Raw genomic sequence first — 15,564 nt, forward strand, 5'->3', positions numbered from 1 at the left:
CGCAGTGGCAAGCTTTTGTTGGCTTGTTTTGGAACAGCCAGAAGGAGCTCGGTGGAACTGGTCTGGTGCCTCTGTAGTGCAGGTGTGGACCTGGATGGGCGGGGAGGGGATTGGAAGTGCAGCCAGGGAGAAAACTCAGGGCAGGAGACTGGGCAGATGCAGCTGTCCTAGTGGAATCCGGCTTCCTAGTTCCCTACCCAGGCCATAGGTATAGCGCTGGGATACTTGGACAGACTATGCAAGCTTGAAAATTGGAATTTCAGGAAGAAAAATAGTTTAAAATGCCAAACTTCTGAGTTGACTTAATGGAAGAGGAAACAACATTTAATGACAGCTATTTGATCACATTTCAAAATGGCAAGTCATTCAGATTCAATTCAGTTCAACCAGTGGTTGTAGGTCCCTACTATGTGCTTGGTTTTATGTTAGGCACTGGGTAGGAAATGAAGACACAGACTGTATCCCATAGGGTTCATACACTACTAAGATAAAAAGCTATTTTGGGTACAAAATGCAAAGAATACTTGTGAAAGAAACATATTTTTCCTAAATAGAACTTAAGATGTCAGAAATCGGGAGAGAAAATTATTCAGTAATAAAATACTCTTTAAATGGCAAATTCCCACAATAATAACAAAAACAGCAATGACATGTACACTTAGTGCAGATCTAATTTTGCCTTTCATCTAATGATTTCAAAGGGTTTAGCCACCACTGCTGAGTTAATCCTCAGTGCTAAACCTGACTCTTCCATTTTCTTTTGGAAAAAAAAAAAAAAATTGGCACTAACACTTAACATCCCACAGGGAAGAAGTTCTGGAAACAAAGAACGCTCACCCCCACAAAAGCATCAAGCAGCGAATTAAAGATAGTCTAATTTATTCAAAAAAGTAAGCTGGGACTCAGAAGAATCAAACCAATGCCCACAAAATGAAAGTCACTGGAAAAAGGAGTGCAAATTGTTCTTGCAGATGGAAATGACCAACTTTAATGTACTTTTAGACATTCTTGTTGGGCTTTCTGTATTTCTCAGGGACCTAAGGTCCTGAGTATATTCTGAGAAGTCTTGCTCCATATTCAGAGAGGGAACTGCTTCCTCCTGTTTTAAAAACAGAATGGAAGATAAAGATTTCATTTCCATAACATAATATATAGAGGCAACCTGATTCAGCTGATGAACTCCAAGCGCTTCGATGGGTCCCCTTAGAACCATGTTCATATGAAGGGAAAGGTTATGAATGAAAGAGTTCAATTGTCTGCAGAAATAAAGTGAGAGTCTGCCAGGGATGGAGGTGATCTGGAACAGATCTGATGGCTAATTATATAGTAAACTGATACTTAGCACGCTCACCTGGCAGTCTTTATCTTCAAAGGATCGACCAACATTAATGAATTCTTCACCTCCTTACCTCTTATCTACTCCCAAAATAGCTACTCTTTCAAGAAAATTGGTCTAACTTTTTTAGCAGACCTGACTCTCATTAGCATATCATTCTAGGATACAGTTACAGGTATCTCTTTTTCCTTTTGATGTTCTGTGATGTTGCCTTTTGGCTTGTTTTGAATAGATATTATATAGTCTATGACGGTGTTAAGACTGTTCTTAAAAAGTACACACACATATAGGCACACTGGAGCCTCTCTGTGGAGATATTATTCTGACAATAAAAGAATATGCAAGTATCAGCATAGAACAGAGATCAGAGATGGCTTCATAAAAGCCTCTAAGACATGAGTTGGGTCAGATAAGTACAGATCAGTGGGAACGTGTCAAGTAGGAGGGAAAGGCATCCTAGGCAGAGCAGAGTTGCACAAAGACCCAGAGCTAGGCACAATGCACTGAGCTAGAGCCCAGGCTGTGGATGTGGGTGATGTTCATTGGAATGAGACTGGAAAAGTGAGTTGTTCAAGGTTACACAGCTCGGAAGTGACGCAGCCATGATTTAAAGTGGGCTGTCTAGCTCTGAGTCCACGCTCACTCTAACCTATGCCTCACCGCCCCTCCTTATTCAAAGAGTAAAATGAGTGCAGGGAGCTCACAGACTAATGGGTGATGCAGCCAAGTAAATTCATATTAAGTTAAATTCATTATAATACATGCAACAGACACCTATTGAATATCTTCTATGTGCCATAACTATGCCAAGCAAAGTGAGTTAAAAATAAAAGAATCAAGCTCCTTTCTTTTAATGAAGGCAAGGAGTCTGATTAAGGAGAGAATAGCAATCATAATACATGCAACTGCTAAACCACAGGTCTGTCCAAAATACCAGGAAGCGTAGGGGGTCAGAGAAGGTGCCTGGGAGGACTTGAGTTGAGACTGGAAGGCTCGCCACTCAGTAGACGGGGCCATAGGTCCTGCGCAGGGTCACCATCAACACTCACATTTATTAAGTACTTACAGTGTACCAGCCACTGTTCTGAGCACTTTGCCCATATAAACTCATTTAAATGTCACAACAACCCTCCACTCTGCAAACAAGACACAGGCATAGAACGGTGAAGAATTTTGCCCAAGATCCCATAACAGGTAAGCAGCAGAGCCAGAATCTGATCTGAGTCGTTTGGCACCAGAGCCCAAGCACTTCACACCCACACTACACTCTCTTGATACAGAGAAAGAAAACCCAAGCCTGCTGAGTCACGGCAGGCTTCCAAGAGGGGGCAACATGTGAAATCATTCCCAAAAGATCTCTGGGAGTTCAGCCACTGGGGGAGGGGATGAAAGACACGTGAGGCCAAGGGAGGAGGAGCTAAGGTATGCGGGAGAAGAGACAAGCGTGTGTTCAAAAAATTACTTCCTGGGCTTCCCTGGCGGCGCAGTGGTTGAGAGTCCGCCTGCCGATGCAGGGAACATGGGTTCGTGCCCCGGTCCGGGAAGATCCCACATGCCGCTGAGCGGCTGGGCCCGAGAGCCATGGCCGCTGAGCCTGCGCGTCCGGAGCCTGTGCTCCGCAACGGGAGAGGCCACAACAGTGAGAGGCCCGTGTACCGCAAAAAAAAAAAAAAAAAAAAAAAATTACTTCCTGGTAGGTGGAGGGTGGAGGCAGGTATTGGGGAATGGGGGGGCCACTCACATTTCTTGGTTTTCAAGGAAGAGAAGCTTACACAAATAAGCCAAGTTAAAGGATATAAAGGTATCCCGTGGACATCTATGGACAAGGCACCAATCCCAGCCTGGACTCCAGTGGAGGCTGCTCCCTTTTCCGTGGTTGGCACTGCCTCAGTCTTGGCTTCTACTCTGTTCCCTGAATCACAGAACTGTGGAGGAGATGCCTGGATTAGGATGAAGGCATTGGAACTGCAGAGCACGGGCTGAATGAGACGGATAACACGAGGGAACAGTGAAGGTGATCGCTGGGTTCCTAGCTTGGGTGCACTGCAGAGACAAGAAGTATAAGGAAGAGCAGCTTTGGAAGGTATTATGGACTGAATTGTGTGCCCCCAAAGCCATATGTTGAAGCCCTAGTTCCCAGTGTGGCTGTATTTGGAGATACGGGCTTTAAGGAGGTAATTAAGTTACATGAGGTCATAAGGGTGGAGCCCTAATCCAATAGGACTGATGTCCCTATAAGAAGAGGGAGAGAGACGCCAGAGATTTCCATCTCTCTCTCTCTCCACACATGCACAGAGAAGCAGCCAGCTGAGGACACAGCGAGAAGGCGGCAGTCTACAAGCCTGGACGAAGAGGTCTCGCCAGAAACCAACTCTGATGGCACCTTGATCTTGGACTTCCAGCCTCCAGGACTGTGAGAAAATAAATTTCCACACTTGGTCTGTGGTATTTTGTTATGGCAGCCTGGACTGACTGATATAGAGGGAAAGACAATTAATCCACACTTGGATGAAGATGGATTTAAAGCAAATGGTGACTTAGAATTAGCAGGTCTTGGGGCTTCGCCGGAAGTGGAGAGTGAGACAGAGCACAAAGGAGGAAGAGGGGGAAGGGATGTGGTCTAGGTGGCAATCTTGGATAGAGGATGAATTGTGGTGACTTTCTGAGTCTGAGGTTTGGGAGCTGGACCTGGGCAGAGGGTGAAGGTGTAGATAGGATTTCTTGGTTGTAAGCACGAGAAATTAAGTCAGGGGTGATGAACTGTAGGGATGTAGTGTGCTTGTAATGGAAATGGAAGTTCATTGAAACCCAAGGTCAGGATTCCAGTAGGGTCACCCTCCTGGAGTCTGGAGAAAGAGCAGCTCCAGGCTCTCAGCAGATGCTCACTCCACGAGCAGGACTGGGCTGCCTCAATGGTCTGTCTTCTCCCTGCTGGCTGACTTACTCTCATCATAATTCCTAGAGAGATAGTTTGGCTCAGGAGTTTCAATGCTGGCTTCTAGGTAGCTTAGGGATTGGTTGTATAGGGATCTATCCTTGATCCAATCTGTTAAGGCTGTTGGTCACGTGACAGAATGAATACTTGGCTTGACAAATCTGTCCCTTCATCAGTGGCTGTGAGCAAAGCAGCATCCTTTAGAAAGGTCTGGGGTATGCCAAGCAGTGTCACTGAAACATCTAGAATGGGGGGGGGGCGATGGGTAGTAAGAAGATCATTATTTTGGTTTCAGGCTTGTTAGGTACATTCGTAAAATGTGCATATATCATTTGAGTTCAGTTTTTGCAACAAATGAACTCATACTTTACATTAATGTTCTTGTTTAAGAAAACATCTTGGAGATCCTTCCACTCAGAACCTACAAATCTATGGAGACATAAATTTTTTTATTCACCATCCACCTCTAGAGTTAGATTGTATCTGATGAGTCTTTATCACAAACAATGCTTCAAGAACATCCTTGTACATTTCTCTTTGTGTGCAGCCTAGATTCCTAGAAATGAATTGCTAGGTTGAAAGGGATGTGCATTTTGCATGCTGATAACTACTGCCAAATTGTCCTCAAAAGACACTGTACCAGTTTATACTTCTAGCAACAGAGCATGCATGTGCTTATTTCTCCACATCCATATGAATGTTTCTCCAACTATTTTGAATCATAAACCCCTTTAGATTCTGCGGAAAGCTATGAATCCTTGTTGTAGGAAAATACACAGATGTCCCTATACAGAACATTTTGCATACAATTTCTATGAGTTCACAGACCACCTGAAGACCACCCAGGAATCCCAAGGCTTCATATTAAGGGCCCCCAAATGGACATGTATGAATGGGTCTCCCAGTCTAGGTCAGTGAGTCTCAATCTTAGCTGCACATCTGAATCACTTGGAAAGCTTTGAAAATTCCCCATGCCCAGGCCACTTCCCAGACCAAGTCAATCAGATTCTCTAGAAAAAGATCTAGGTATTAGTAAAATTTTTTGCCAGTTTTCTAGATGATTCTAACACACGCTCAGTGGCAAGAACCACCTCAGTTTAGGAGAGGCCTAAAGAAGGATGAAAAGAAGTCATTTGAAGACAGAAAACCAGAGTCTACAAGGGTCTCTAGGGACCTCAGACCTGACTGCAGGTGTTTTTATTTTCATGGGTTGGTGTGGGGGGCAGGAGGGACGAGGACATGGCATTGATGCACATGTTTTCACTGAGGAAATGTTCCACGTACACAGAAGTAGAGAACCTGAACACCCACATGACCTAAATTGAACACTTATTAGAATTTGCACATTTGCTCTGTTCTTGGGAGTGCGGCGGTGGGTGAGGGCTGACCCTTCTCCCTCAAATAATTCAGTGGCGTTGTTACTTTTTAAAAGCTGCCCCTGGTGACTCTAAGGTGTAGCCAACGTTGATAATCACTGTGCATTGGGAAGCCTCCCAAAGAGAAGAAACCCCAAGAAATGAGAGTAGAAGGAAGAAAAGCTAAATGCAACCCTGAGAACTTGCGACTCAGAGCCAACGAGCAGAGCAATACCCCCGTGGGTGGCACTGACGAAAGGGCTCAGCCAGGAGCGTCAAAAGCAGGGACAGCTGGCTTCAAGCTGCAAGGGTGAAAGAAGGCTTCATGGGGAAGGAGGATTTGGAGGTGGCGCTTAAAGAATCCAGACAAGTTAGATCAGCAGAGGGGATGAGAAGAGGAGTTTCCCAGTCGGAAAGGAAGCTGGTAATTAGGGCTGGTTCAAGCCTCCTAACTGTTTCTCCCATTATAGGCTCAATCATAGGAGTCATACGAGAGGTTCCCTCCCCCCTGATCCTGCCCAGTCAGCTCAGGGATGCTCACCACGTTCCACGCCTTCAACCTCTAACCCCATCTTTCCTCCCTTCCTGCGCTGATTCTTCCCTTTAGAAATGTTGATCTACCTTCTCCTAGGACGGTGGTTCTCAAAGAGGGGTCTGGGAACCAGCGCATCTGCGCACCCGGGAGCGTGCACATTCCTGGGTCCCAGCCTTGACGTGCTCCATCAGACACATGGGAAGGATGGGGGGCGGGGTCCGACATCTATCTTGACGAGCCCTCCGGGGGATTCGGATGCACACTCAACTTCGAGGATCAATGTCTTGGGGACTCCCAGCCACATCTCCAGCACTGTTCTCTCTGGAGTCCTCCCCAACAGAGGGCTGGACTCACCGTAGGGAGATGCAAGGAAGAACATTGGGAAATTAGCCTGGGGCAAGACTATAGGGCATTTGGACTTGAAACTAACCTAAGGAAGGAGCCATGAAGACTTGACCAGGGGAGGAAAAGTACTCAGATGGTGCTGGAGACCACGCAACAGCGTTTTCAGAATGCAGGTGGCCCCCACCCTCCCGAAATGGTAGGCAGAATTCAGTGTGAATGTGCATCTTCTGAGGAAGAGGTTTCATAACTTCCATTCAATTTTCAAATGAATTATGGCCCCCAAATGATTTAGTAATCATTGCTATAGAGAGGAAACTATTTTATTGCTTGCTACATTATATTAGCTTTTGAGGCCATGTTTCTCAAAGCATGGTCAGATTAGTATTAGAATTATCTGAGCTGTGTGTTAAAAATATACCTTCTTGGGCTGTATCCTGGACCTAGTAGATCAGACTCTCTGCAGTTGGCACCAAGAATCTGCATTTTAAAAAAGTTCCCTAGGTGATTCTGATGCATTCTGAGGTTCACGAACTGCTTCAGGCTTTCAATTCAAAAGCCAAATACTTCTAGGAAAGCTAAATTAATAATGAGTTTGGAAAGCATGTGAGCCATTAAAGCATGGTGCTAAGGCACAAAAAGTCTTACAATGCCCACAGTCCCACAGAACTGGGAACAGTAGCCAGAGCAAAGATTTTCCTGGGCTGTTCGGTGATCATTTAAAGCTAGGTTCTATTGGGAGTTTGGGAATGACATATACACACTACTATATTTAAAATACATAACCAACAAGGACCTACTGTATAGCAAAGGGAACTCTGCTCAATATTCTGTAATAACCTAAATGAAAAAAGAATTTGAAAAAGGATAGATACATGTATATCTATAACTGAATCACTTTGCTGTACACCTGAAACTAACACAACATGGTTAATCAACTATACCCCAATATAAAATAAAAATTTTTAAATAAATAAATTTGAAATAAAAAATACATAAAAATAAAATAAAATAAAGCTAGGCTCTATGTGTATTACTATATGGATGGCAAAAAAAGATCTGAAGCGAGAGTCTGAGTCCAACTCAACTTCCCACTGTTGGATAAAGAATAAGTTAACGTGTTTCAGGGACTTCCCTGGTGGCGCAGTGGTTAAGAATCCGCCTGCCAATGCGGGGGACAGGGGTTAGAGCCCTGGTCCGGGAAGATCCCACATGCCGCGGAGCAACTAAGCCCATGCTCCACAGCTACTGAGCCTGTGCTCTAGAACTCGCGAGCCACAACTACTGAAGCCCGCGTGCCTAGAGCCTGTGCTCCGCCACAAGAGAAGCCACCACAATGAGAAGCCCACGCACCGCAATGAAGAGCAGCCCCCGCTCGCTGCAACTAGAGAAAGTCCACACGCAGCAACGAAGGCCCAACGCAGCCAAAAATGACAGGGAAGAAAGAAAGAAGTGTTTTTTCTGTGGCAGATAGAAATAAGGCAGAAGGAAAACTCTTGACCACCGGGACCTACTGAAGGTTCACCCCTCCCTGCAGTCAGGCCAGTCATGTTCCTGGAGAGAATCTTCTGCTTATCCTGCCTCGTAGCATGTACTTGGCAGTTTGCCAAAAATCCACTGATTACATATTTTGAATTATAGATTTTGAAATATGTAGTACTTAAACAGAAAACCACATAAGATCAAGTTCATGGAAATATACTCGAGTAAAAAGAGTGTTTTTTTCTGGGCAATGGAAAACAGAACTGAAGGACCTGTTCTGGTGGATTAAGAAAGTGTGTGTGCTCAAGTCTGACCCCCATTAGCTGTGTGATGTTGGGCAAGTTATTGAAACTCTCTGGGTTTCTACTCATCTGGAAATTGGGAACAATGCTCACACATATTCATGAGAATGACTTGAGAGTGTTAATATAAAAAACCAGACCTGCAGTGAGCACTCTCTAAACCTCAACGAGAACGAAATAGGGTGCATATACATTTTTCCAGATTTCTAGACTTTCTGAACCTGAGGACCCACTGCTTTTACAATCAGGAAAGAATGATAAACCACAGTTTTGCCGTGTTGTTGTTGTTGTTTACTTGAAAGTAACAATGAGCCGTAAAGAGAGAAAGGATAGTGAAACAAACAGATGCTATCACAGTCAGAGGAGTCTGTTTTTATTTGGAGTAGTGACAACATGTAACCCCCAGGGTGTCCTAATCTAAGCACAGATTGTAGGAAGAGTAAACACCAAGAATGATGAGTTCTGTACTGGTATCTCCCATGCCCTGGCTCTACAAATTTAGATCCTAAAATAGAGGGGTAAAGTCACAATGTTTCCTGTTTCCCCACCCCTCTCCAAGGCAGTCTTCTAACATCAGGTTCAAAGCCTGGATTTCCAGCATCAAATTAAAGAACTAGAACAAACCCATCCCAGGGCTTCTTTAAATATTCAGATAAACCCATGTGCCCCTATCGGTTAAATTAAGCTTTCCTAAGAAAAAGTAAGTCAATTAGTTCAAAATGTGGGTTAGTGCTTCTGGGTATTTAAAAGGGGATTTTTTTTTTTTTCTTTTTTAGTTCATTTAGAAACAGCCACGGGGCAGGTACATACCTACTCCTCAGCACGTCCTGTGAATTGCCATGACATACCTAGATACTAATTTCTGATATCTAGAGCTTTAAAATCTGGTCCTTAAAATTTCTCCAAGTCATGAAGATATTGAAATATGAGCTTTAAAAATGTATCTTGCTTTGCCCTTTTAGTTCATATACTTTATCTTCACCTTCATTACTGTTATTTGTCAAAGGGTGCTTGGCATTGCTATAGAACATGAGAAGACAAGATTCTACCCTTATTGAACTTCTTCCTTCCTTCATTCAACAAATATTCTGTTGAATATTTGTTGTTCATTCAACAAATATTCTAAATGTCTATAAACAAAGGTCAGTGCCCAAGACACGATGAAATGTAGCTCTAGAGCACACTTTATGACGTATAATGCAAAACTCATTTGTCCGAGTGGTCCAGATGCAATAAACCAAACTTTACCAAAACACAATTACATATTTCTTAAGATGAATTTCCAGAAGCAATTTCTGGGTCATAGAATATGAACGTTTTTGTGGCTTTTGAGAGGTTGCCTACTTGCTTTCTTAAAAGGCTATCTTTACTGATATTGACAATAAAAATATATAAGAATAACATTTTCATATCAACATTTGGGGGTAGAGTGATGTTTGACATTTTTGTTGTTTGTTTTGTTTTGCTTCTACTAATTTAATAGTTTACTTTTTTGACATGTAGCTAATAGTTTCAGGAATATTTTATCTTCTGAGACAACTGTAAATAGCTCTTCCATTATGTAAAATACATGTATTAGTTACATGACATTAACACATATCTTTATCTCCTTTTCCACCTTAATTAGTATTGTAATGGCATTGAAATAAATGTTATTTAATACTAGGACTAACATCCACTTCAGTCCTACATGCTCTTTAAATATATATGACTAGAAGATAAAGAAAGAAATGACTATCATTATTAATTTTATGTTTGACTTAACTTTGACAGCCTTTAGGTTTGACTTCTTTATTAGCCAAGGGGAGTTTCATTGTCAGCATATTATAACAAAGAGAAATAACAACACACTTTTAAGCTCTACAAAAACACGATTCTCTTATGCAAAACTGCATTCTTCTCATACATTATTCGTTTTACAAACAGCGTAGGAGACTGGTAGGTGATTATTAGCTGGAAAGATCAAGAATTATAGTTACCAGGTGGCAATTAGAAACTAAAAATTCTACTCCTGCCAGTCTGTGTGGTAAGTTCACTCTGACCTGTTTTCTGACAAAACATCAAAGATAAAAATAGGTAAAGCCCTCCTTACCCCCAGGAGATTTATGCAGGACAGCCCAGGGTGTTTCAACAGAAAACACCTAATTCTAGTCTGATTGAGTTTGTGGGCGTTCCTTTTGCCTCTAAAATCTTCACCATCATTTCTTCTAAGACACAAATGGGTCTCTACCTCCAATAGCCCAGAAGAATAATCCCAGTTTTTTTGTTGCCAAGTGACAAAGGTGACAGCGTCTTAGGCTATTTCTGCTGTACTCACAGTCCAAGGACGTGGCTTGGTACTGTTCTAGCTTTCCAAGATTCCCAAATCAAATGACACACAGAAGTATTTTAATGGTAGGAAACTGTTCCCTTGAAGATTTTTATTTTTTGCATCCTTTGGTTTCTAGAAACTGAATGTGGCCCGCTAAGCTTGGGCTACAGAGCCAAACTTCCCTGCCCTAAGGAGGCCTGGGAGACCTTGGAGAAGTGGCTTAACTTTTGTGAGCCTTTCTGGCCTTGGTTTTCTTGTTTATAATCAAGCCTGGAAAATACTAGAGTCTTAATAACTAAGAGCTAACGGTTGAATGTTTACGATGTTCCAGACACTGTATTACGTTTATTCATATTAACCCATTGAATTCTCACAACAACCCTGTGAGTTAGGGGTCATTATTATTATAATCCAAGATAATAAAATAATGAGGGCAGCTGGTAAGGCCAAATTAGGATTCAAACTCAAAGATGCAATTTTTAAGCACTCTGCTCCGTGACCTTTTGTGGTGGTTAGCTCTCTCCCCACACATAAATATTTGTATGTTTATTGAGTGTCTACTATGTACCTGCTACTCTGCTAAAATATGTGAAGGAACTGTACTGGAAATGAACCGGAGTTGAAGTGATAAATAAGACACAGTTTCTGCTCTTATTGAGTTTTCTTCCACCTCGTGGAGTTACATTACATGGGTTCTATTTTCATCTGAGTTCAAAAAAAAACATTACTCAAGACGATCTTCGATTAAATTCAACAGAAGTTAGTAGTAATACTCTGAAACAGACATGTCAAAACAGCCTCAATTTGAATTCATATTTAACCTCCAAAGTTCTTTATGAATCTTTTAGTAATCAAATCAAGAAAGCATGACTTAAAAGTGACAACTAAAAACAGTGATGAACTAAAACATGACTTAGACGAGGAACTAAATGCTTTTTCTGGCCTCTGCCCTCAAGAGCCCACAAAATTTCTTGAATTTATCCATCTAAATCCTCCCCAACTCTCATCTCTTGATACATAGCTACCTCCCTTCCCTGGTCCCTTGCTCCTCCAATAACTGCCTATAATGTGGTCCTCTAGAGAGGGAACTAATGGCAGGAAAATATTAAACCAAAGCAGGCATTACATTCATTTTAACTTGTAAACATTATTGCAAACAGTAATGTTTCCTTATAGTTACTTTTCATCCTACGAAATTTTTTTGATATAGAAGTTCAGATGCTTGATATTTCTGATTTTCCCCCTACATGTTCCTTCCTTAAAATAGGGGTTAACTAAACACAGATCCTGTTCACGCATTCATTCATGAAAAACAACTGGAGTGTTCACCACGTCCCCGGCACCAGCCTAAACTACACAGGTATATCGGTTTAGGAGAGGAAACATCAAAAGCAACTACATCAATTATGTAACAGATGAGGTCAGAAGGCTGCAATCAAAGAGGAGGAAGAGCTGAATCTGCTTCTTTATGGCGTAACCTTTCATAAAGTGTGAACTGAATGGGAGTAAGTAGGGGGGGTTATAAAATGAGGAAAAAACATTTGGAGTTTTTCCTTCCAGAATAACCATGTCACTACTTTCAAGTAATCTTAGAAATGGAGAAGCACGGATGGTACTTTATAATGATAATGAAAGAGACAAAAAATGTGGAGCATATTGTTGAAGTTGTAAACCTCTTAGGGTCGCTTACAGTAAAGAGTTCTGACAGTTACATCATTGCAATCAGTGTGCCATACAGTACTGGGATCATTTTTATATAAAGAAGATACGTGTTTTATATGTGCAGAAGCTATGCTACACAACAAATAACTGTCCTTGCAAAGGAGTGAGGGACAGCTGTCAGTTTCAAGTGGTGAGCTAAAGGGACTTCATGATAGGCAAACTCAAAGTGGAGGAATCAGGCTGGGCTGATAGGCAGAAGATAACCAATATTGCCTGTCTACCAAAATAATTAGAAGAAAGCTCTTTTGATTCTGTCAGTTTGGAATTGAGTGTGTGGAACGACAGGACGTTTTTAAGGAACCATTTATTAAAGCTGGAATTGAACTGCTGTATGAACTCAACTGTAATTCTGTGTTATTGGGTTTTAAAAATTAAGCAACATTTGGGTGGGGAGCGTTGGTGTGTGTGTGTGTTTGGGGGGGAGGTGAACAGGTTTATAATTGCTTGGTTTCCCTGGGTGTTCTTCCTGGTAAATATTGTAGGTACTAACTTGAAGAGGCCTTTTCCAATATTTGATGAAGTATCATTACGGGGAAAGAATTCTGGTAGCGTTTCAGGAGCTGGTGCCACGAAGCAGATTCACAGTCGCCCGATAATCAGTCAGGGCGTACTTCCCAAGGTGCGTTTTTTCGTCTCTAACATTAGCGGGGGTCCTGCCCGTTGTTTGCAAAATATCCAGGCAGCATCTGAAGCTGCTGTTTTTCCAACTCCGTTAAAAAGTTATTTGTGCTTGGGGTTTTTTGGTTCTGCTTTTCCCCAACCCCGCCCCCTGGCTTTTGCCAGTAGAGACCTGCCCTGAGGGGGAAGGGGGGAGGTTTGTCCTGGGAGCACAAAACCATTTTCTTTCCTGGAAATAAGTTGACGTCAACTGGGAGCTGTTTTTGGTTGCTTTGTTTCCCGGAGCGTCCAACCCAGCACACTGCCTTCGGCAAATTGCAAGCAATTCAAAGCAGCTCGCCCAGCAGGGAGGGGAATCGGGGAGGAGGGAGCTGGGGACCCCCGCCGCCTGCAGAAGTGGGGAGACCTGGGAAGCGGCTTCGCTCCTGGACTGGAATGTGGGTCCGAGTCCCCAGGCCGAGCCGGGAGCGCAGCCCCGAGCCAACGAGGCCCCTAGGTTCACTGCGTCGGCGGTGAGGGCCGCCGGGGAGCAGCCCCTGGTAGGTAACTTGCCGGGCGCCCACCTGAATTCTCAGAACCGCTGAAATGCCCCGCCGGAGAGTTCCGGCGGCCCCAAAACCTGGGAACATCCCGGGACAAAGAGGCTTCCGGAAGTAGCCGGTGCTACTGGTGTGTGCCAACTCGTGTGCGCGGGCCCGCGTATGCGACTAACTTAGCTGCCTACTGCCTTGGGCTCCTTTGTACACATTTCCGGGGGACAATGTATTTTGAACAAAGAGGGCCGCACCTCCGGGACGATTCCCGAGGAATGCCACCTCCGGATTCCTCGCGTCCCGAGACTGTTCTCTGCGGAGAGGAGGACGGATGAGAGAGAGAGAGAGAGAGAGAGAGAGAGAGAGAGAGAGAGAGAGAGAGAGAGAGTGTGTGTGTGTGTGTGTGTGTCTTTCCCCGAAGAGCGGGAGGGGGCCCGCGAGGCAGGGACTTGCTCTAACTTGTTCACACCTGGCACGGTTTCCCCAAAACTCGGCAACGTCCAGGGCCGAGGAGGAACACGGAGAGCGAGGACTCATCGCTGTGGAGACAGTCAACTCCTACTTAGACGCCCATGCGGCCCAGAGACCTAGTCTTCCTCCCTTCCTTCCTCCCTTCCTCCCTTCCTTCTTTCCTTCCTTTCTCCCTCCCTCCCTTCCTTCCTTCTTACAAATGGACAGATGGGTTACTTTTGATGCGCAAAATTATAAACTGCCCTGAAAGCAAGACAGAGGGCCCCGGGGAGAGGGGGTCCTCGGGGGACCGGCAATTGACAAGACTCTCACAGCGGAACTGCTGAGAACTCGGACTCGGAAGGAAATCCGAGGACGCCCTCGAGGAGCTGGCGAGGCAGCCGCACAGGCTGGCCGGCTTGGGCCGCGCGCTGCTGGTACCTGACTCCGTAGGTTCCCCTAGCCCCTGGGACTCGGAGTTGACTAGCGCGCCGGGGGGAAACTCAGACTGCCCGAGGAGGAGAAAGTTAGAATACAGGGCGAAATCCGTAGGTGGCCGTGGCTGTACGTCCAAAGAAATCAGTCGAGGCCTCCGGAGGCTCTGGGGGCGCTGCCCCTGGGAGACCTGGAGGCGGTGACGAGGACGTGCCCGGAGCCTGGGCGCGCCGGGGGCGGGCCTTTGGCTGGAAGTGGGACAGTGTCTCCGATGGGAAAGCGGGACCCGGGCGAGCTCTTTGGCCGCCTTTCCAGTTTCGGAGGTGCCCGCCCCCGCGCGCCGAAGGCAGCGCAGCCCTGAGGGCAAACGAACGGCAGCTGGCAAACTTGGAACTAGAGCACGCTCGGGATCCCAATTGCCGGAATTGTGGCGGCGGCGGGGGCGGCCGAGACCCAAGTTCACTTTTTCCGCCCTCCTGCCCGACGGATCTTAGGGACCGGCATTGCTCGCTCCAACTAGGTTGTGTCAGTTTGCTCCGAGGCAGGAGGGCGGTGGCCTGGCCGAGTGGGGAGGGGTCCCTGGGGTCCCCAGCGCCTCTTCCCGCGTCTCCCCTCCCACCCGCCCCTCCCAGTCTTTCTTCCTCGCTCCTTCCCCAGGCTGACTGGACCGGCGCGGACTTGCCCCAGACCTACGGGGAGCGCCCCCGGTCTTTAATGACAGCTTAAAAGTGGCTGTTGGAAAAGTCGAAAGGGATGAGGCTGACGTGGGGCGTGTTTCGCTCCTTTGCAAGAGTCAGAAAGGGAGCTGGGAGCCTTGCGGCTGGCCGCAGGCCCCCGCGCCTCGCCCGCAGCAAGTAGGTGGGGGAGCCGCCGCTGCCGGCAGCCCCATCCCGCTCCCAAGCCTCGCCCGCTGCGCCCTGGCCGCGGGCGCAGAGAGGGTGCGGGGCCCCGCCGTGCCTCCTCCACCCTACTCATTAACCTGCCTGCTCCGCTCCGCTCCGGGCGGCCCCAGACACAGGCTTCTCGAAGTAGCATCCGCGGCCCACCGGGTGCTGCCGCCTCCCGGAACCCCCGGCTCCGGGGGGCAATGAGGGGGCGGTGGAAGGGGCACTGCTCCTCGGGCATTACTTAGAGAAGCGGCCGCCCCTCCCTCCCGCCGGCCCTCCCTCTCTCTCTCGCCCGGGCCCGCGCGCCACTCAGCCAGAGGG

General features: G+C 45.7%; 1 protein-coding gene across 2 annotated transcripts in view; it reads left to right on the forward strand.

Annotated features, from left to right (window-relative positions):
• KCTD1 (potassium channel tetramerization domain containing 1) overlaps positions 1 to 15,564 on the forward strand; it is a 182,076-nt gene that overhangs the window by 77,068 nt on the left and 89,444 nt on the right. The window contains exon 1 of one of the 2 annotated variants that reach the window (XM_067699428.1): positions 15,005 to 15,563. The exons of the other annotated variant lie outside the window; for it this stretch is intronic. The gene's annotated coding sequence lies outside the window, so the exon portion shown is untranslated. Of the gene's footprint in view, positions 1 to 15,004; position 15,564 lie in introns of those variants that run through there. 2 annotated transcript variants of the gene reach the window in all.

This window comes from Pseudorca crassidens, chromosome 12 (assembly GCF_039906515.1).
Source record: "Pseudorca crassidens isolate mPseCra1 chromosome 12, mPseCra1.hap1, whole genome shotgun sequence".
NCBI classification, from domain to species: Eukaryota; Metazoa; Chordata; class Mammalia; order Artiodactyla; family Delphinidae; genus Pseudorca; species Pseudorca crassidens.